General features: G+C 46.5%; 1 long non-coding RNA gene across 1 annotated transcript in view; it reads left to right on the top strand.

Moving 5' to 3' along the window:
• The window catches only part of LOC138258639 (uncharacterized), a 71,587-nt gene that overhangs the window by 7,205 nt on the left and 43,093 nt on the right, over nucleotides 1-21,289 (top strand). Inside the window, exon 2 of the long non-coding RNA XR_011198472.1 lies at nucleotides 8,359-8,428. This is a non-coding gene — a long non-coding RNA (uncharacterized lncRNA). The remainder of the gene's footprint in view (nucleotides 1-8,358; nucleotides 8,429-21,289) is intronic.

Genomic DNA, 21,289 nt, shown 5'->3' with positions numbered 1-21,289 from the left:
GCATTTCTTTGCCATTCTCTGCTATGACCTGATTTAAAGTGAGCTGCTCACAGAACAGGAAATTATTCAATTTCTGGAGGAATACTAATTCTGGAGGATAATCCACCAGTGTTTTTCTGCTATAATAAGCCTATGGTGAAGAAATTTCCACCAGTGGATGCTTCTCAGGATTTATCAATTGCTCTTGATATTGGAGGAGCTTCCATTACCATTCAACGTGTAATATGGGTTTTGCCAGAACTACGCTCAGTGACATTTTTCTCCCTCCTCTTACATTGTTTACCTTTCAGGAATCTTCTCAACTAGCACACTTTGTGCCCTCAAGTTAATACCCTGCAGGTAGTCTACTGGTTTAGCTCCCCACAGAGGCATCAGAGGGCAGTGCTGGACAATGTACAGCTATGCATCCTTTCTGCTTTCAACATGTAAGGCTCAGGGCATGTGCAAAGATTTTTGACATCAAGGCAAAGCAACACTTGCTGCTCTCCACTTCCTCCTTTTCATAAAATAAAACCACTGTTGATGGTTCCTGTAGAAATCTGGCTTCACCTGCAGGCGGTGCGTCATATTGCCCCCTTGTCATAGAAACGGGCTCTGGAGTATTGTGTGCCACATAGTGTGGGTAGGAAGAATTCTCTGCAGATGGGTAGGTTTTGCCATGGTAGGGACTGTGTTATCACATCACAAGATGTGAATAAATGTGGCAGTGAGGGAAAACTTGACAGTTTGCCTGATTTTTTTAATGGTATCTACTCAGACATGACAGGGTAGGTGGTTTGATCTGTTGTGGCAAGGCAGACGGCCCTTAGCAAGTGGCAAAAGAAGTGGATCAAAGAATGGTGAAGCATAGCTCAAACTGATCAAAATTTACTAAAAACATGGCAATACTTGTTCATGTGCTCTGGAAGGCACTTTGCAAAAGTTTAATGCTTAATGCTGTATTTAGATGTTAAATTGGTATTAATAAGGTGAAATCTTTTAGAGATGTCCCCACGAGTAAACATGACAAAATAATGAGGTAATAATATCACAAAATGGGCCACATAAAGACATATAATTTGGACTTTCTTGATGCATAGTTTAGTCAACACTTCTGCATAATTTGGTCCTCCTCTACCGCATAATTTCAGTGGCTCTGGCTAGTAGTGAATCAAGAGGCAAGTCACTTGTCATGTGAACACTGCTTAGATTTTTAGAACATATGGAACAACAAAGTCTATTAAATCATATAAAAGTGACGTTTTTGTAGAGGGCACATGCTCATTTGGGGTTTTTAAGGTACTCTCAAAAGGAACAATAAGAGACACAGAGGCACAGTGAAAAACATAATTGCCTAGGGTAAAACAGGTTTTGTCTAGCAGGCAAACCATGTCTGAAACCAGGTTTCCTGGATTTACGGTGCACAATTTAGTCACTAGATGAAGGGGAAGTAGATTTGTGACTTATATAAGGGCGTGGGTGACGGAATCCACAAGAAGTCTTGGCCGAAGTTCCAAGAGAACATTTTCCAGAGCTTAGCATCTGTATCTGGACTTCAGTGACTCTTCCACCTCTAGAAAAATAACTTTCTGCATGTCCAAAAGGCTGACATTTTGTTGCAGGATCAGCTTTGATAACCAAAGTTCATATTACACCTGGAATCCCACTTGTCACTTGCCAAAGATAAGGTGAATTACTTAGGAGTGTCTAGAGATACATCATTTTGCATTCACATAGCCCACACTACACTCACACAGGTTCACGAGTCATCCTCTTCTTACACAGGCTCACCTTTTCCTCTCCCCATCTGCTCACAAGAGCACACTGGTGACCACGTTCTCTCAAAGGGCACACCATTCAGCCTGCAGTCACACTTCTCACCCTGCACTTACACGGGCATTCATTTCACTCTGCATTGACACTGCTCACCCTGCACTTACGCCACTCACCGTCACTCAGCAATTCCAGACCACACCTGTAACACAGCACACATTGAACTACCGAACACTTGTGTACATGCACATGTCTACAAATGCAGTTACAGTATATCTCTCCTTCCTGCAGTAATAGGTGCTTATTCAGTTCCATCCATACCCACAGGTGCAATGTAAGATGGAAGATGTACTAAAGACTGTGGGATGGTACAGGAAAGGAGATTAAATGGGGGCTGGTGTGGGAGCCAGGATCAGTTTTAGGATGTGGGGCTCAGGCAAGAGGGAGTGATAAAAGCAGGCGAAGGCAGCAGGACAGGGTGTAGCACAACAGGCTAAGGATAAAGCACTGCAACTGTGGCTGTGCTCTGGTTTGGGAGTTGACTGGTACTGCAGGCTAAGGGTGTGGTGAAAGCTGAGGGAAGAATTTACACCTCAAGAGATACTTTTTGGCCCTGCACTGAGACCCATTGGCCTTCATAACAGCCTCTGTGAAGATAGGTGGGGGTTCACCTGTGGCCAGACATGCTGTGTTTGTTGCCTCTGAAGCCATGATGTAGACCAACATCAGAGCCCTGTTGGCCTGCATAGCAATAGCGTTCTGCAGGGGCTTGCATTGGAGGGGAGAGTGTGCTGGGGCTTCAGCTAGTGTTTGAGATCGGAGCAGTCTGTGGAGGAGCCAGTGAAATTGATTAGAGTGAAGTGAGGTTGTAGGTTGGTGTAGGAGGAAGGACTGAGATGAAGCTGTTATGACACAGGACCACAGGCTAAGGCTGCAGTGAGCAATACTTCTGGAGTGCAAGGGAGGTTGGGCAAAACAAAAAAAATTGTTTTGAATGTCACTATTGCAAATGGGGAAGAAATGCAAACGGACTCAAATGCAACTGTGCCATCATGGTGGACATAGGAACCATTTTGGATGGGGGAAATCCCTTGTTGGGAAGCTCTATTGACCAATACTTCTACTGATTATACCATTGTTGGCTCACAGAATAATATTCTTAGCCAATACTATCACATCCTTGTGGAGGGATCTTCTTCTTGCACTCAGCCATGTTATTACGTTTTAATGGGGTGGCAATGTGAGATAAGGAAACACCACTCAGGAGTCAATAGAAGTGCAAGCAACACTGCACTCTTTATTGGCAACACCACACAAGATCTGTCCATTCAAATGCTGTAATCAAGGTAAACATGTAAGAGGAGCCAAGGTCTCAGACGGTTGTGTTTCTTAAAGCTTTTTTCTGTGGATCACACAAGGTGTGGCGATAGCCAGACCTAAAAAGTAATTCTTAGAAGTATCGAAACACATTCAATATAGTGCTTAAAAACCTCACATCATAGCAGCACTATACATTAACTTAAGTAGACTAACGATTCAAGAATAACATAAAGAGTTATGTGTTGTGGAGTACTGGTGATTATCCATAAGCTGTGAAGTGGTTTTTAAAACAGTGTTAGTTTTATTTAAAAACATCTTTGTTTTCATTCTTTTCCTTCAGTGCCTTTAGTGCCTTGTGTACCTTTGCTACTTGAACCCATTGTGCCCTCGACTCCCATTGAAAACTTAGTATTAAGTGAATAACACTGACTATATAGACAGGCGGCACACACTATATAGTTGGTCACTCAAAATACATATCCTTTCTGACAGAGGGCATGTGTCAGATTCATTTCAGGGGGCATGGGGCAAGCAGGGGCTACTGGGCCTCAGCCATTGGGGCTGGGGTGGTTTGCTTCGGATGTGTCAGAGTCTGTACTACTTTGGCTTCACAAACAGGGCCATGTACAACCTCTTCAGCAGTTTACTTGGTGGTACACTTTGCAGCATTCACAAACTTCTCAGGGAGGTAGTGTAGGGTATGGAAACTCAGATCAACCAGCAGAGCTGTATCTGTATGTCCAACCCAGTGCTTTATGTGTTAAGAAACGGACTTTAATAGGCATGCATAAAACGGTATACTGCCGCAGGTACAATAACATGCACTGCCACTTGGGCTACTGCATCTTGGGATACTGCCTTCCTCTTCTCTCTTTCACATGAGTATCTCCTCTTGTGAGTCTAGGCAGGTCCCCATTAGGTTAGTTTTGTGAGACATTAATCAAGGCTTAGGTGCAGGTACCCCAGTTCAATTATGGTTGTACTCCGTTCAGTACAGTCTTTTAGATACAGCATCACCACAGTGCAGGTCTCAATGCGTTTCAGCATCTTATGTCTCCAAACTTGTCCGCTTCTAGCATGAGAAGGCATTGTTGCAGGAGTTGGCCTTCAGACTGAGCAGGCCGTAACAGGATTGGGCAGCCAGAGAGTCCTTTAGTGAATGCAGGTAATGGAAGTCAGTGAGGGCTCATGGCAGATATCAAACCTGCTTCTAGGTCACTGGGTAGAAGATAGGCCATCACTTACACCTGTGTCCCAACCACACGCTAGCAGTCATGGATGCACTTTTTAAATAATGCATTGGTTACAGTCATGTGTACAAGTCTGGGCACTACGGTGACCTCCACATCCATTATGGACATAGTTTTTTACTTCTGTGGTGACATCAGACACAGGAACAGCTCTAGGTTTTAGTGGCTACATTCACCATGGGCACTGCTCTTGATTTAAGCAGTGAAGTCAACCGTTATTATTTCTACTGCAAGGTCAGCTGCCTGCCGATGATTCTTTTTTGGAACCTCACCTCTGGAGAGATTGCACCCACCCTCTTTGGACTCGCGGATCACATTCTGCAGTCTTCTTTCTCCTGGTAGACCCTCCACACCAGAGACGTTTTAAGGCATGAGCAAAATGGGCTTTATGCAGGGAGTCTTGCCCTGATGACCTTAAATGATTCCTAAACAGATTGTTTTAAATAATCTTTTCCTTTGATGTATTTTAAATGTGGGTGATGTGTGGGGGTCTACTACAGACTTTTTGCAGAGAAATGTTCTGTTTATCTTTAATTCAACATAAAAAAGTTTCTTTTGGATCAAAACAGGACTTGACATATGAGAAATGGGAGGGTGTCACAGAGATTATTTGCAGTAATGTTAGTGAGCTGCTTCTGTGTTACAATATTGAAATGCATACCACTGACCATGAATATTAGATGTAAACATACTTAGAATTTGGACTTGTGCACTGTTAGTGACCTCGCCAAAGAGGGCATGAAAGAGCTGAATTTGGATCATAAATTGAAGGTTGTTCTGATCAGGGACCCCACAAAATCCTTTTGGTCCAGGGCCCCCAAAATCCTGAAGATGTCCCTTCTACACACAAAGGTCTGGTAGTTTCTGACACTACCGGGCCAGTATCACCTTATTCGGCTTGACAGACTCTTTCATTCTCTCAGGAGGCAGGCGGGTTTCGAGGCGCTTCAGGTCAGGGGTACAGCTCTTCCAGCAAGTAAAGACTCCAGTTGATGTACCCTCTCCTTCGGGAAGCTGGCTGTCACACAGTCATTAGTTCTGGTTGTTGTATATAAGTCTTCAAAGTATGCTGCGGAATACTCGCTGCCATGGTGAAAGGACTACTGGAGTGACAAAGATGTAAGCAGCACTCACTTTTATGCAGGCAAAGCAGATAAGGAATGTGGATTCTCTGTCTTCAATCTGAAAAAAAGATTGCAGCATTTCTTTTGTCAAGTTTCTTCTTCAGGCTGTTCTCCAGGCAGAGCCGTTGTGTAGAGTGATGCTCTTCAAAGCAGGGTAGTCTCCAGTCTGGAGTACTCACAACAGAGGCTCAAAGAGGTGTGAAGTTTCCGCAACTAGCTTTTCACCAGCCACACTGAACAGTGGTCAGGATGAAGACAAAAGGCTTGCTTCACCTAAAGTTCTCTCTTATCAGAAACAACAAACGTGAGAGTCCTACCCCGAACACCTGCCAAATGACAGTACCATAGGAAAACTAATTAGTAGCTCCACTCCGCAAGAGCTGCTTAAGTGAATTTTAAAGGAGCTGTTTTGCCGCCCTCCATTTTCAGGAATGACGGCAATACTCCCACTGTCTGTGAAAATAATCTCACCTACATCTTGTGCACTGGAGCAGGCTATGGGCTTCCAAAATGGGACCTGCAGGCCTCCATTATTCTGCATAAAAAACACAAGCCACAAACACACACCTTCTGCTAGGATATTCGTACTAGGATGTAAGTTACACATTGATGCAGAACTTTACACAAGTGGGGCCAGCTACACAGTCATTGATGTTAAATATATTATTTCCGCTCATTGTCCATCTCTACACACTGCACGCATGCAGGATTAGCTGCTCCTCACCTTCTAACTGGTGAGTAACTTGGATGTTTTCTTTTCTTTTCTTCACATGAACGATGAATTGGTAGCAAGGAAAGCTGACTGGAGGCAATAAAATTAACACTCTGTGACCTGGTGGCTGCCTTGCTCAAGGGAGACCTGCCCAGACCTGGAGAGCTTACCTACAGGCTGTAGAGCTGAGAGTACCCACATACCCTTAACATGGAGCAGAAGGTTTGAATAGTGAAAGCTGGTGAGGAGCCTTCAGAACTGACGAGAGGCCTCAAGGTGACAAACTGCTCCTCTAGAAGATTTCAAAGGAAAAAGGGCCAGGCAGCCGTAATACCTGAAGTGGTAGTACCTTAGAACATCCTGATTCCTTGGAAGTACAACTGAAGGGCCTCCTCGCCACTGGCCCCTTCTGTTTGGAGGGCAAACCTGCATTACACCTCACCCACTAATTTCCCTCTTCTTGCATCCTTTCCTCCTGCTCAACCACAATTCCAGAAGCTCAATACAGTTTACCAGATAGCAAAACAGAAAAACATCTGTAGTCCCCTCACTTTTAATCTCATCAAGGCTTCATCAATACTTTATCATTGTTGCAAATGCCTGTGGGCCAGCAGAATTGCCTGCAGACCCATACCAATGACTAGCTCTGCAGCCAGTCCAGCCAGAACAGTCAACAACTCATTGAAAATATGTATTTTCCCAAAGGAACTCTAAATGCCTCACATTAAGCCCTCCCTAAACCAAACCAAGCCAAGAGATCCTTCTAATCGCTGCCCAATAACAGGCTGTTTTTAGTCAAAAAGATAGAACAATTGAAGATCTGCCTCAAACCATACACCTGCATTCAAAGAAAATAACTTGCTTTAAGATTACAAAAACAGATTCTAGTATGACTGAGGCAGAGAAGCAGCAGTGATTTCCACATGGGATGATTTTAAAATAACATTGGATTAAAACTGGAGTACTGGCACGTCTGTTACTTGAACTCTCCCTTGCCTTTGATACTGTTCACCACCCCAAGCAGAGACGTGACAAAATCAGAGTGCAGGGCATATAACTGAAGCAGATCGAATTTTTTCTGTCAGACAGATAATCATCTCACTGCTCCCTTCATGTCAGCTCCATTAATTTACCACTAGTGTACTAAACATCTTTACCCTCTCTTAAACATTTACCATAGGTCTATATTGCACCTGATCTGCTCCTTCAATTTCAAGTGTTACTTTTAAGCAGATAATAAATAAATTATACTTAAGTATGCAAAATCATCTGCTTTGACTCGTACTAAATCGGACAATATCTCAAAGTCATATAATGGATATCATCTCACCACAGCAAAATAAACATGTCACAGATCAAAATATACAAATGCAGTAAATGGATCAAACACCGCCTATCAACAATATGGCCTCAGCAAGAAGCCTTGCCACCAACAATTGGGCCTAAGTGAGGAATCTAAGGATAAATACAGACTCCAGTCTGTCACTTATAATAAGATTGTGTTTGTCTAATATGTTTAAACTGCAGTTTAGCACTTCTTTCTCTCATATTGGCTATAAAGATACCTCAGCGTACATTGCTCGAAATGCGTGTCCCGTCCCACTGACCAAAGAGTTAGCCCCCCTACCCGAAAGTCAGGTTTAGTTGCGCCCCTGCTGCCTTGTTTAGGCTTTGTATGGAATGATTATTTTGGGGGGCTGTTGGAGAAATAAGCATGAACTGGTCTTTACGTTTCAGGCAGTTAGATGGGAGATCATACCTTAAGTATAAGACTAAATAAATCACAGACCTATCACGTTGGTAGGGGGGCAGCCATGATTTTTGGAAGTCAGGGAATAAGACCATAGAGTTGGTAGGAGTGTGCGAACAGTTTTTGTGGTAATGCTGAAGGCAGGACTACAACATGTTTTCAGGAACTTCAGGTAATGTTAACATGTTTAGGCTTGCCGAGGGAACAATATGGCAACTGAGAAAAATAGAATGGGCTTTAAAAAGTCAGGTAAAAAGTACTCGGAGGTGGATGGAGCTCAAATTGTAGCAGGAGATATGTGAGAAATTCAGTGATTTTGTACTTGGAGGATTAATATTTATTTTTCTCACTGGTTCCTACCCCCCTTTCTTCTATACAGATTGTAGACCAAGAGCACAGGAAAGGAATGTGTCTGTTTGAATAGGCTGACCTTTTTTTGTTGTTAAATAGGTGCCGTGACAAGCAGAAAGAAGAATATGTGGAAGACAGATGGGATTTGATGTTCAGTTGTAAAGGACAGGTAAGAGGGGGATTCTTTGAGGAACAAGTACTGTTAGTTGAATTACAGCATATGGTGGTGAAGTTCTTGGGACTAGGATAGGGAGGACAGTAAGTAGACAAGGAAGGACGACAAGAGAAGGTACCTATGGTTGGGAACGGATATAATATCAGGGAGGGTTTATTAATTCTAGTTGCAAGGTGGGGACAAGTTGGAAGGGTGACAAGACGTATAACTGCCTGCTCCCAGATCCCTGCAGTGGACCTCGCCAAATAGGGAGCAACAATGGTAGACCTACCCCCACCATCAAAAGATACGCCAATGCCTGCCTGTCCAACACTCCAGTAAACAGTCTCTTCTCCCAATTATCGGTATCTGTTATCCATTTAGCAGTGAATTGCAGGTGTGCTGCATAATAATAATGCCTGAGATTGGTAATCGCTAGTCCTCCTTCCTCAAGATCCCTCTGACGGACCGATAGAGCCACCCTACTATGCCGTCCAGCCCACACCAAAGAAATTAAAAGGCTCTCCAGCCTACGGAAGAACCGAGCAGTCAATGGATACATGGAATTCTGAACCAAGTATAGGCACCGTGGCAGGAAGACCATCTTTGCCACCGTAGCTCTATCCATAACAGAAAGAAGTAATCTATTCCAAAAAGAGACCAAGCGCTCCAGACCAGCAACCACCCACTCAACATTATGTGTATTGTGTGCAGCCACAGTGTAAGGAAATGCCTCCTTGGCATGGTTACCCCCTGACTTTTTGCCTTTGCTTATGCCAAGTTATGATTTGAAAGTGTGCTGAGGCCTGCTAACCAGGCCCCAGCACCAGTGTTCTTTCCCTAAAACTGTACCTTTGTCTCCACAATTGGCACACCCTGGCATCCAGGTAAGTCCCTTGTAATTGGTACCCCTGGTACCAAGGGCCCTGATGCCAGGGAAGGTCTCTAAGGGCTGCAGCATGTCTTATGCCACCCTGGGGACCCCTCACTCAGCACAGACACACTGCTTGCCAGCTTGTGTGTGCTGGTGGGGAGAAAATGACTAAGTCGACATGGCACTCCCCTCATGGTGCCATGCCAACCTCACACTGCCTATGGCATAGATAAGTCACCCCTCTAGCAGGTCTTACAGCCCTAAGGCAGGGTGCACTATACCACAGGTGAGGACATAGGTACATGAGCACTATGCCCCTACAGTGTCTAAGCAAAACCTTAGACATTGTAAGTGCAGGGTAGCCATAAGAGTATATGGTCTGGGAGTCTGTCATACACGAACTCCACAGCACCATAATGGCTACACTGAAAACTGAGAAGTTTGGTATCAAACTTCTCAGCACAATAAATGCACACTGATGCCAGTGTACATTTTATTGTGAAATACACCCAGAGGGCATCTTAGAGATGCTCCCTGAAAACATACCAGTGTGGGCTCACTAGTTTTGCCAGCCTGCCACACACCAGACATGTTACTGGCCACATGGGGAGAGTGCCTTTGTCACTCTGTGGCTAGTAACAAAGCCTGTACTGGGTGGAGGTGCTTCTCACCTCCCCCTGCAGGAACTGTAACACCTGGCAGTGAGCCTCAAAGGCTCACCCCCTTTGTTACAGCGCCAGAGTGCATCCCAGCTAGTGGAGATGCCCTCCCCCTCTGGCCACGGCCCCCCTTTTGGCGGCAAGGCCGGAGGAGATAATGAGAAAAACAAGGAGTCACTGGCCAGTCAGGACAACCCCTAAGGTGTCCTGAGCTGAGGTGACTCTGACATTTAGAAATCCTCCATCTTGCAGATGGAGGATTCCCCCAATAGGATTAGGGATGTGCCCCCCTCCCCTCAGGGAGGAGGCATAAAGAGGGTGTAGCCACCCTCAGGGCTAGTAGCCATTGGCTACTAACCTCCCAGACCTAAACACACCCCTAAATTGAGTATTTAGGGGCCCCCAGAACCAAGCAAGAGAGATTCCTGCAACCTGAAGACGAAGAAGGAATGCTGACCTGAAGCCCTGCAGAGAGGACGGAGACACCAACTGCTTTGGCCCCAGCCCTACCGGCCTGTCTCCCCACTTCAAGAAAAACTGCAACAGCGATGCATCCCCCATGGTCCAGCGACCTCTGAAGCCTCAGAGGACTACCCTGCATCTAAAAGGACCAAGAACTCCCAAGGACAGCCGCCCTGTTCCACAAACACTGCAACTTTGCAACAAAGAAGCTACTTTTAAAGACCACACGTTTCCCCGCCGGAAGCGTGAGACTTTCCACTCTGCACCCGACGCCCCCAGCTTGACCTGCGGAAAACCAACACTACAGGGAGGACTCCCCAGCGACTGCGAGCCCGTGAGTAGCCAGAGTTGACCCCCATGAGCCCCCACAGCGATGCCTGCAGAGGGAATCCAGAGGCTCCCCCTGACCGCAACTGCCTGCTTCAAAGAACCCGACTCCTGGGAAACACACTGCACCCGCAGCCCCCAGGACCTGAAGGATCTGACCTCCAGTGCAGGAGCGACCCCCAGGTGGCCCTCTCCCTAGCCCAGGTGGTGGCTACCCCAAGGAGCCCCCCCCCCCTTGCCTGCCGGCATCGCTGAAGAGACCCCTGGGTCTCCCATTGAAACCTAGTGCAAACCCGACACCTGTTTGCACTCTGCACCTGGCCACCCCTGTGCCGCTGAGGGTGTACTTTCTGTGCTGACCTGTATCCCCCCCGGTGCCCTACAAAACCCCCTGGTCTGCCCTCCGAAGTCGCGGGTACTTACCTGCTGGCAGACTAGAACCGGGGCACCCCTATCTCCATTGAAGTATATGCGTTTTGGGCACCACTTTGACCTCTGCACCTGACCGGCCCTGAGCTGCTGATGTGGTAACTTTGGGGTTGCCCTGTAGCCCCAACGGTGGGCTACCTTGGACCCAACTTTGAACCCTGTAAGTGCTTTACTTACCTGAAAAACTAACAAATACTTACCTCCCCCAGGAACTGTTGAATTTTGCAGTGTCCAATTTTAAAATAGCTTATTGCCATTTTTACCAAAACTGTACATGCTATTGTGATGATTCAAAGTTCCTAAGATACCTGAGTGAAATACCTTTCATTTAAAGTATTGTTTGTAAATCTTGAACCTGTGGTTCCTAAAATAAACTAAGAAAATATATTTTTCTATATAAAAACCTATTGTCCTGGAATTGTCTTTGAGTGTGTATTCCTCATTTATTGCCTGTGTGTGTACAACAAATGCTTAACACTACCCTCTGATAAGCCTACTGCTCGACCACACTACCACAAAATACAGCATTAGAATTATCTCTTTTTGCCACTGTCTTACCTCTAAGGGGAACCCTTGGACTCTGTGCATGCTATTTCTTACTTTGAATTAGTACATACAGAGCTAACTTCCCACACACAGTGTGTGTGACCCAAATGCCCAAGTATCGGAAACTCTCAATCTCCCACCTAAGGCCAGCCTCAGGTAAGTCAGCCTGGGATCCCAAGGGGAACAGGAGCGATTTTTTCCGATTGATCCTTAGGCCAGAAACAACCCCAAACATCTCCATCCTCTGTAACAATATCGGAACCGAGACACTAGGTTCCCGGAGATAATCTAGTGCATCATCTGCATATAGAGAAATCACATGAGTGACCTGCCGCACCCAGATCTCCCACGCAGCCATGCCCTCCCGAAGCCATATCGCCAGCAGCTCCGCAGCAAGAGCAAAGAGGAGAGGCGAGAGCAGACAACCCTGCCTCGTACCCCTACCAATCTCCCAGGAGTCAGAGAGTTTCCCCCTCCACCCGAACCTGCGCAGTAGGAGCAGTGTATAACAGTCGCACCCAGGCACAGAAACCAGGACCAAACCCCATACCACGCAACACCTCCAGCAGATACCCCCACTCAACCGTATCAAAAGCCTTCTCAAGGTCCAAGGACGCCAGCGCCAATTCAGTTTTCTCACCCTTTGTCTCATGTAGAACATGTGCCATACGACGCAGATTGTAAGATGTGCTGCGACCAGGGATAAACCCACACTGATCCTCGTGTACCAGACCCTGAATCACCCCATGAAGTCGAGAGGCCAGGATCTTGCAAAGGATCTTAACATCGCTATTTAATATAGTGAGCGGGCGATATGATGAAGGATCACTAGGATCCCCCCCCGGCTTAAGCAACAAACACACTATGCCCAGTTGCATCAAGTCTGGCAACCTGCCACACTTGCAGGCTTCCTCAAACACTTCCAGAAGCTTCTCCCGCAGAGACAAAGAGAACGTCCGCTACAACTCGATAGGAAACCCGTCACCACCCGGAGACTTAAACATAGACATCGCAGCCATTGCTTCGCTCACCTCCTCAACAGTAATCGCCACTTCCAGGGCCTCCCTACTCTCCACACCCAACTGCGGAAGACACATCAGCTTCAAAAAATCCCCCTACGGCCTCACCCGAGGGTACCAGACCTGGCCTTGAGACCTTCCGCAAGTGCTCTACCAAGACACTCAAAATATCTGTACGCTTAACACTAAATGTAAATGTCTAACCCTCCACATTCTGAATGTGTAGTATAGCAGGGGACTCCACTTCCCTCCTCAGAATCCACGCCAGGAGCTTGCCAGCCTTATCCCCCTCCCAATGCAGGCGCTGCCTGTATGCTTTGAGGGTGACCCGACTCAAGGTATCCCAACAATCGTTAACTTCCTTGTGTAATCTAAGTACCTCCCTTTCAGCTGCTCTTGTTGCTGGAAGCTTCCGCTGCAGAGCCCCTAGTCTCGCCTCTAACCCCGTGAGCTCACGCTTCATTCGCCTGCGCACCCCGCATGCCGTACCAATACAAACCACCCACACCACAGCCTTCATAGCCTCCCACTCCAATCCCCTAGAAGCCCTTGTATTCCAATTCAAGTTCATGTAACCAGTAATGGCCTCCCCCACCCCATCTCTGCACCCCACATCCATAAGAAAGTTTGCTTGTAAGCACCAACTACGCGCAGCACTGGTGCCCACTGCCCCCCATTGTAGTTGCATCAAGACAGGTGCATAATCAGACAGAAACCGACCCATATGTGAGATCTCCAATACCTGAGAACCGTGAAGACCGGCCAGAAGAAACCTATCCAAACGAGTGTGAGTATTATGGGTTCTAGAGTGACAGGTGAATTCCTTACCCTCCGGGTGTAACTCCCTCCAACTATCCCATAACCCTAACTGACTCATCACTTCCGTAAGTGATCTCACCATCAGGGGCTTGGGCCCCAGCTTCGGAAGGAGGCGATCCAGCTCCCCATTCAGTATGCAGTTGCAATCCCCTGCCCAAACAATAGGCTTATCCACACTCTCCCCCAGGATCTCCGGTACGTTGGTGTAAAAGGAGGGATCATCAATATTGGGTGCATAAGTGTTAAGAATAATGATGGGTGAGCCATCCAGCATGCCCTAAATTAGAAGATATCTCCCCTCAACATCAGCCTCACTATATGTGTGGGTAAAAGGAACCCCTGGAGCCACCCAAACTGTCACACCCCTCGCGTAAGAGATGAAGGAGGAAGAAAACATTTGACCCCGCCATTTCTTAGAAAGCTTTTGCACCTCCTCCTCCGTCATGTGTGTCTCCTGGAGACAGGCTATGTGCACCTTCTGCCTCTTTAAGAAGGAGTGTACCCTATATCGTTTGGTGAAGCTCTTCAACCCTCTGACATTCCACGTCAACATGTTAATCTGGCAACCCATATTGGTACTGAATTGCCAACCCCCCCACTCTCATGCCTCCCCCTGGCGTCCATCCTCCCTTGGGGCAGTAAAGAAGGTACTTCATGCATGTCTCGCCATAATACCTGCACTGTAAAACCAACATCAAACATTGACGAACTGTGCCGATCAAACCCCTCAAACATTCAACCCCCCCAAGACAATACAGTATAACAACTGAAACTAACCACCATACTGCAGATCCAGACTGTAAATGCTGCCAGGACAACTGCCTAATCCCCACTCACCCATTCAAAGACCTACCACAAGCGTGGAGTGATCACCCCCCCCACCCGGCATCCATGTAGTATTGCCCACACGTGAACCATCATTACTACATATTAGCGTTGCCCCCTGCAATGTCCAACCTCACCCATGTGACGACAGTGCCCCTTCAGGGCCTGGTTCACCATCAAACAGCACCACCTTCCAGAAGCAGACCGCTCCCACGCGGACCCAGGCACCCCGATAGAGGGTATGACAGGCAGCTCCAAGTGTCAGAAATAAAGTCAGACCTGGGTGGAGGCAAACAAGGAGGAAGTCCGGCTCCGGCCTTCCGCCAGAGCCATCCACCGACCCAGCAGGCACCACAGCCATCGTCCCATCCTGTTGTATCTCAATCCTGAGGGCAGGGTCCTCCACCGCACCCACCCCCCCCCAGCAACAGTGGCCTCCGATAGGCCACCTCCACTGATCCTCCAGTCAGGGCCTTCCGCCCTAGAGGCCCGATGAGCCATTCCGCCAGTCTCTGCCGAACTGCCCGGTGCGACCTTATCCCACATCTCTAGCCATCCCCAAACCTCCTCTGGTTGCTCGAAGAAATGGGATCTGCCTCCAGAGAGTACCTTTAAGCGCGCAGGGTATAGAAGCATGTATCTAACATTCATGGCCCGGAGCTTCGCCTTTACTTCGGGGAATCTCTTCCGTGAGTTCTGTACCTTGTTGGTATAATCAGGATAAATGGAAATTTTCCTGTTCTCAAACACAGCCTTGTCCGAGTCACTGGCCGCCCGTAGAACACAGTCCCTATCTCTGTAGTTTAGGAGACGGGTGATGATATCCCTCGGGGGTGCACCAGGTCGCAGAGGCGCCACAAGCACCCTATGAGCCCTCCCCACCACAAACACTCCGGAGAGGCCCACCGGTTGCAGCATTTCCTTGATCCAATTTTCCACAAATGTTTTGGCCGCCGACCCCTCTGCACGTTCCTGGAATCCCAACAGTCTTATATTGTTCTGCCGAAAATGGCCTTCAGCATCCTCCATTCGTGCCTCCAGTCTTCCGATCATGGAGGTAGCCTGCACCATCTGCTTATGCAAAACCCCCACCTCCGTCTGTAGCTCCACGATAGAGCCCCCGCCACCTTGACCTTGTCGGATACCTTTCTGAGATCCGCCCTGAGGAGGTTCACCTCTACCGCCACTGTTTCTATCTTGCCTTCAAGAGCCACTCTCGAGCCCTGAATAGCAGCAAGAATCTCTGCTTGCGATGGTTCTTCAGCGATCGTCCTCCCACTCTGGCCATCTTCAGCCCCCCTCTGCCGGTCAGTGCGCTGCGGCAGGGGCACCGGAGTGGTATATTGTTCCGTAGTATTTCCCTGTGATACATCGGTCCGCCGATGTCCGCCCATCCCTAGGCAGCCGTGGAAGTAGTCCGTATCTTCTGGGTTTAAGCCCGGGGTGGCAAAAAGACACCAACAGATCACTGGATCCAAGGCCTGAGTGTCACCTCCGCAGTCTCACGGTGCCAAAACACCCTGGCACCAGTTAGGCAGTCCAGACCAGGAAAGTTAAGCACCCACAGAGGCATCTCCACAGGTCCAGCACCCTCAGTTCCAGGGGCCCACCACCAGGCCCCAGGCAGGTGGCCTAATATCACCTTTGTCCTTAGCGAGTCCGGGGGGGCCCTCCCTCAAACTGAGCTCCAACTTGTTCACTCGCAATCAGGCGCTCTCTCAAATTTCGCCTCAGCTGCTCTGTTGGCCCATAGGGGCCACTCAGCACCAGGCTGTACCTAAACAGTCACCAGCTGCTATCCACCGCACGAGCCCAGGTCCCATTCGCCAGCATCCGCAATGTGTCCAGGAAAGCCCAAGCAATATCCGAGGCCCCCCCCTCCGCACAGGGGTCAGCAACGAGCCCCTGAGCAGGTACAGCTCCAAACCTGCAGCCGCCGTCTCCGAGTCTCACTCATGGGCCCCAGTGCCCCTCTCTGTCGGGGGCACGGGCCACATCACCTCCAGGCTCTGCACAGACCCGGCCAGGCCAGCCTGTTCAGGTTCCTGCTGTTCAGCCCCTAAACTGGGACCCCAGGAGACCACAACAAGCTCCCAGCCGGCAATCGAAAATTTCACAGGGGCGAGGGATCCCCTTTCCGGACCCAGCCGCCGTGAGAGGCTGTCACCGCGGCCCAGCGTCTTCAGCCCGCGCCGTCCTGCTGGGAACAGGCTGATTTCAGCGGGTAGCAGCAGCCTGTGACCCCCAAGGCTTCAGTTTACGTTTCTGGGGGGAGCCAATGTCAAGGGCACCCCAGGATCAGTTAAGGAGTCGCCAGGATGGCGGGAGCTCACTAGGAGCACGTCCTGCCGGCCATCTTGCCTTGGCCATGACCCCACCTTTTTTGTAATTTGGTGTTCATCTGCTTAGTACTTTCTGAGTTATTGAAGGAAAAAAATAGATACTGAGGAATGTGAATCTACCTGTGGGGGATCGGTGGACACCTGTGGAGGATTCATGGAATCCAGTCAAAAGCAAGGCCCTGATTTGCTGGCCACAACCTGAAAGAAAAGTTGTGGCCGCCCTTTTTTTTGTTTCTTGACTGGCCCCTGGGGGAGAAAACAAAAATAAAAACACACATAAGGGGTCAAAGGCTGTGTTCGGTGGTGGTTGTATTAAGATACAGTAATTATACATTCTTTTACATTAAAAAACATAAACATTCACTGAAAAAAAAAAAAAAGGTTTACAGGGACGTTATAGTGAGGTTCACATTTTACCCATGCAAAACCATAGAAGTTCACCAGGTATACTTTTCTGAAGGATAATGTGTGCTGTTAAGTAACTTTAGGCCACGAGCTATAATTTCTTAACATAAATATAACTATAACTGCTGAATTTCTATGTTTTTTTGTGAGTAAAATGTAAACCTAACTATAACATCTCTGTAACTCGTAGTTTTTGCAGTGAAAAAATATGTATATATTCACACAAAAAAACAAAAGTTACAGGGATGTTCTACTTAGGTTCAGATTTTACACGCACAAAACCATAGAAATTCAGCTGTTATAGTTAGTTATTTCAAGTAACTATAACTCATGCCCTCGTCATGCACAGTTTTCTCTTCAGTAATTGTACTGCAAATGTTAGTGATATTATAAATTATGTCATACAAGATGTTATGAGTGATGTAATTTCTGGGGTAATTAGCTGTGCACGGCAAGGGCGCGGGTTAAGGGTACCTCAGAGCACAAGTTATATTTACTTGAAATAACTCCTGTCCTTGTAACCTTTGGTTTTCAATGAATTTCTAAGGTTTTTTTATTCTGTTTCCTAACTATAATTGTTTTTATTTTCAGTACATTTCTAGGTGAACTGGAATACAACAAACTCTTCATTTGCAATGAAAAGACAGCCCTTTACTGTTGTAACAGGAGCTCGACCCTCCTCACATAGGCAGGCAGTCTCAAATTGCTGTGGCACAGACAGCCTCTTGTATACAAAACCACACAATACTTTAATACAAAACAGTAAATAATAATCGACTAGCCAGTCATAGATTGAAACAGAAAAACATTAGAACATCTATGACCCCGTAACGCCTTAACTCTAAACTAATCTATACATTCTTTACTTGTGGCTTTAACAATAATTGACAAACTACCCACTCTCCACTCTTGAATACATGCATTCCTACAGCAAATGCAATTTTAATTCCATGTGTACCTTATCATTGTAACCCTAAGAACTCTGTGTAGTCTGGGCTGGTTAGATATCCTGCATTTATTGTCTAATCAAGTTTACAGTCTTTTTGGAAACATGAAGTACGTGCCAGTGAGCCTGGGTGCTTTGGGTCATACATTTCTGCATGTTTGCTAAACACAGGTTGGCTTTTAACTGCAGTCTGTTTAAGTTACCTTTTTCAGTGTGCACTTGAGTGAACTATTCACCTTATTCTGGTCAGATATGGATTTGGGCCTGCAATGTTCTTTGTTTTCATACATCGTGACATTTTCTGCCAATATCTACTGTTGTTCTATATTTTAGTCTACGTATTCTACATTTCCTGTAACATTACCCCCTCTGCCATCCACCTTGAGGGTGGTAAGGGTCACCATGGTCACTGTGTTAGGGCCTACAAAGCGTGCCTCTTTCCTTTTTCGAAAAACAAATCCTCACAAAGGCTGTCTCCTATGTGCACAACTGGGAGGTCGACCTCAACGTTGGTGTGCTTCTCTTTTCCTTAGTCACTTGCTTTGAAATAAACTTTGCTACTTTTGCTAATTCAGAGAGATACACATGCATTTCATTGTTTAACATTTCTGCAGAACTTTCCTCCTGCACACTACTTCTGGAGGCAGGGACTTGCATATTCATAAATCTTCCTGTCACTGTCTGATGGGGCATTACGTGATGATCAGAACTAGGTGTATTCCTAAGGGAAAAGAGTACCAAAGTTAGGCAATACAGACCTTACTTATGCCTTGTACCACATAGCTTGCTGATCTTGTGCTTCAGAAGCCCACTTAAGTGCTATTGCTTTGAGGATGATACTCGGAGGATAACTTATTCTTTATCCCTAACAGTGTTGTAATATGAATAAATATTGCGTTGACAAAATGGGTGCCATTGTCAGATCTTATTTCCTCTGGAATTCTCCATTGTAGAATTACTTCGCAAATTACAAAGGTAGCTGCTGATTTAGCATTACATGGTCCTGCTTCAATCCATCAGGAAAAAGGGCAGACCACAACTATAAAATACCTATTGTTGCACCTATCAATCATGTCCACAGAGTCCATGTTAAGAGCTTTAAAAGACCTTGTGGTCATGGAATAGTGGAACTGATTACTTTCAGTGTGGGATTAGGAGAAAACTGCTGGCAGACAATGCAGTTCTGAAGGTACATAGCAAGTATGTTGTACATATTAGGAACAAACCAGACTTGTATTTGCATAAACAAGTGATCTCTTGAAGTATGAGCTGGTAAATGCAACTGATCAGGAGCTATTATATGTAAGGCCTGTGGCATCACTGGTTTATCTGCAGATAGTGTCTATATATTAGGTAATTCCCTGACTGGGTACATCCTCTGTCCTCCCATGATGGTTTTCATGTTGATGAGCTGCAATTCGCTCAGATTTAAACACGCTGTTTCAGTAAAATGTGACGTCTCATTGTCTGTGATGGAATTAGATTCAGACTCAGGGGGTGAGGCAGTCTGAGGTACCAAGACTGGGACATGCTGTGATGTTGCTGGCACAAGCAGGGGGGGGTGCGCCTAGCTGCATCGTTTAGCCTCCCAATCTGCTAGTGCATTACCCTGAGAAACAAAATCCTGTTCACTGCTATGTGCTTCATACTTCACAACTGCCGCCACCTGTGGTAGTGCAAGAGCCTCTATTACAGCTTCTAGGAGTTTTCTATGCATAACAGGACTTCCATCTGACTTAAGAAAAATGATTCTGCTCCATCTCATGATGCTGGAATATACAGTATTTGTCACATAAACTGAATCTGAATAAATTGTAATAACTTATCCTGTTCCTTGCTTAAGAGCTGCTATTAAATCTGCTGCTTGCACACAATAATGCACTGGTTACGTCAACTGCTCCACTATATGACATGTATCAGAAAGAATCATTCTGTTGTGCACTAACTACTGCTGCACCTGTGTATCTAATTCCTGTATCTTGGTCAATTGTAGAAGAACCCTAGACATAATAGACAATGCTAACCAGTATAGAATCATTTGTTTCTTTACCAGGTCATTAGGAACTTAAGTTGCACAATCATGTACAAAATCCTTATAATTTAATAGTGAATGGGCAAAGAATGTCACGGGGTTCACCGTATTACACTTCCCAATCTTCAAATAAGGTAGTGATAGTATCATCTCATCCTGACATTCTCTGTGAAGTCAGAGTATCTTAGCTTTTTGAATGATAGCAAATACTGCATGTTCTCCATAAAGTATCAAAGGTGCCCCCATAACAAAGGGGGTGCTTTTCTTTACTGCAAAAGCTGCAGCAGTGAGAGCATATTCACAGGGATAATGTCCTTTCATCACTGGTTCGAACAGTCCATTGAAATATGCAATGGTCTTAAATCCCAAAGGATATTTCTGTGTAAGGGTGGCTGTCATCATCTGACCATTGCAATGGCAAAATAAATGAAATTCCTTGCTATAATCAGGAGTCTCTAAGCCCGTAGCATTTGTTTTTTCGGTCTTTAATATCTGAAAAGTCTGCCTCATCTCTTAGGTGCATGTTATCTTCTCATTTCTGTCTTTGGTCTGTTTGATAGAAGCTAACAGAGGCACAATCAAGGTACTATAATTAAAAACCCATTGTTTCACATAGTTACAAAGACCAATAAACTTCTGCATTTCTTTGTCAGCAGTTACAGAGACCAAGAAACTTCTGCATTTCTTTGACAGCTTCTGTTTCTGTCATCTGACGAATGGATGCTGCCCTTTCAGGAGTTACTCATCAACCAGAAGCTGACAACAATTGTCCCAAGTAATGAACTTCCTCCTGACAATTCTGTACTGTATCTTACTTTACTTTGTATCCTCTTTGCAGAAGAGTAACTAGGAGAGATTTAGGGGGTCATTCTGACCTCGGCGGTAAAATGCCCTTACCGCCGGTCATAAGACCGCCATAACACCGCCGCGGCCGCGGTCAACCGCCACGGTCATTCTGACCCACAACGGCCAAACCTCCAAAAATCCGTCCTCCACTGCAGCCCGCCACATCTGCGGGCAGCGATAAACTGGAGATGACCAAACCTCCACCGTCACGCCAACAGAAATACGCCCATGCCATTACGACCCACGAATCCACACGGCGGTCATTCAAACGCGGTATTCCATTGGCGCTACACACCGCCGCGGTCAGAATACACACACATCACCAAAACACAGCCACATTGGACA

The sequence above is a fragment of the Pleurodeles waltl genome, chromosome 9 (genome assembly GCF_031143425.1).
Source record: "Pleurodeles waltl isolate 20211129_DDA chromosome 9, aPleWal1.hap1.20221129, whole genome shotgun sequence".
Classification (NCBI taxonomy): domain Eukaryota; kingdom Metazoa; phylum Chordata; class Amphibia; order Caudata; family Salamandridae; genus Pleurodeles; species Pleurodeles waltl.
This window is presented reverse-complemented; position numbering and strand designations above follow the sequence as displayed.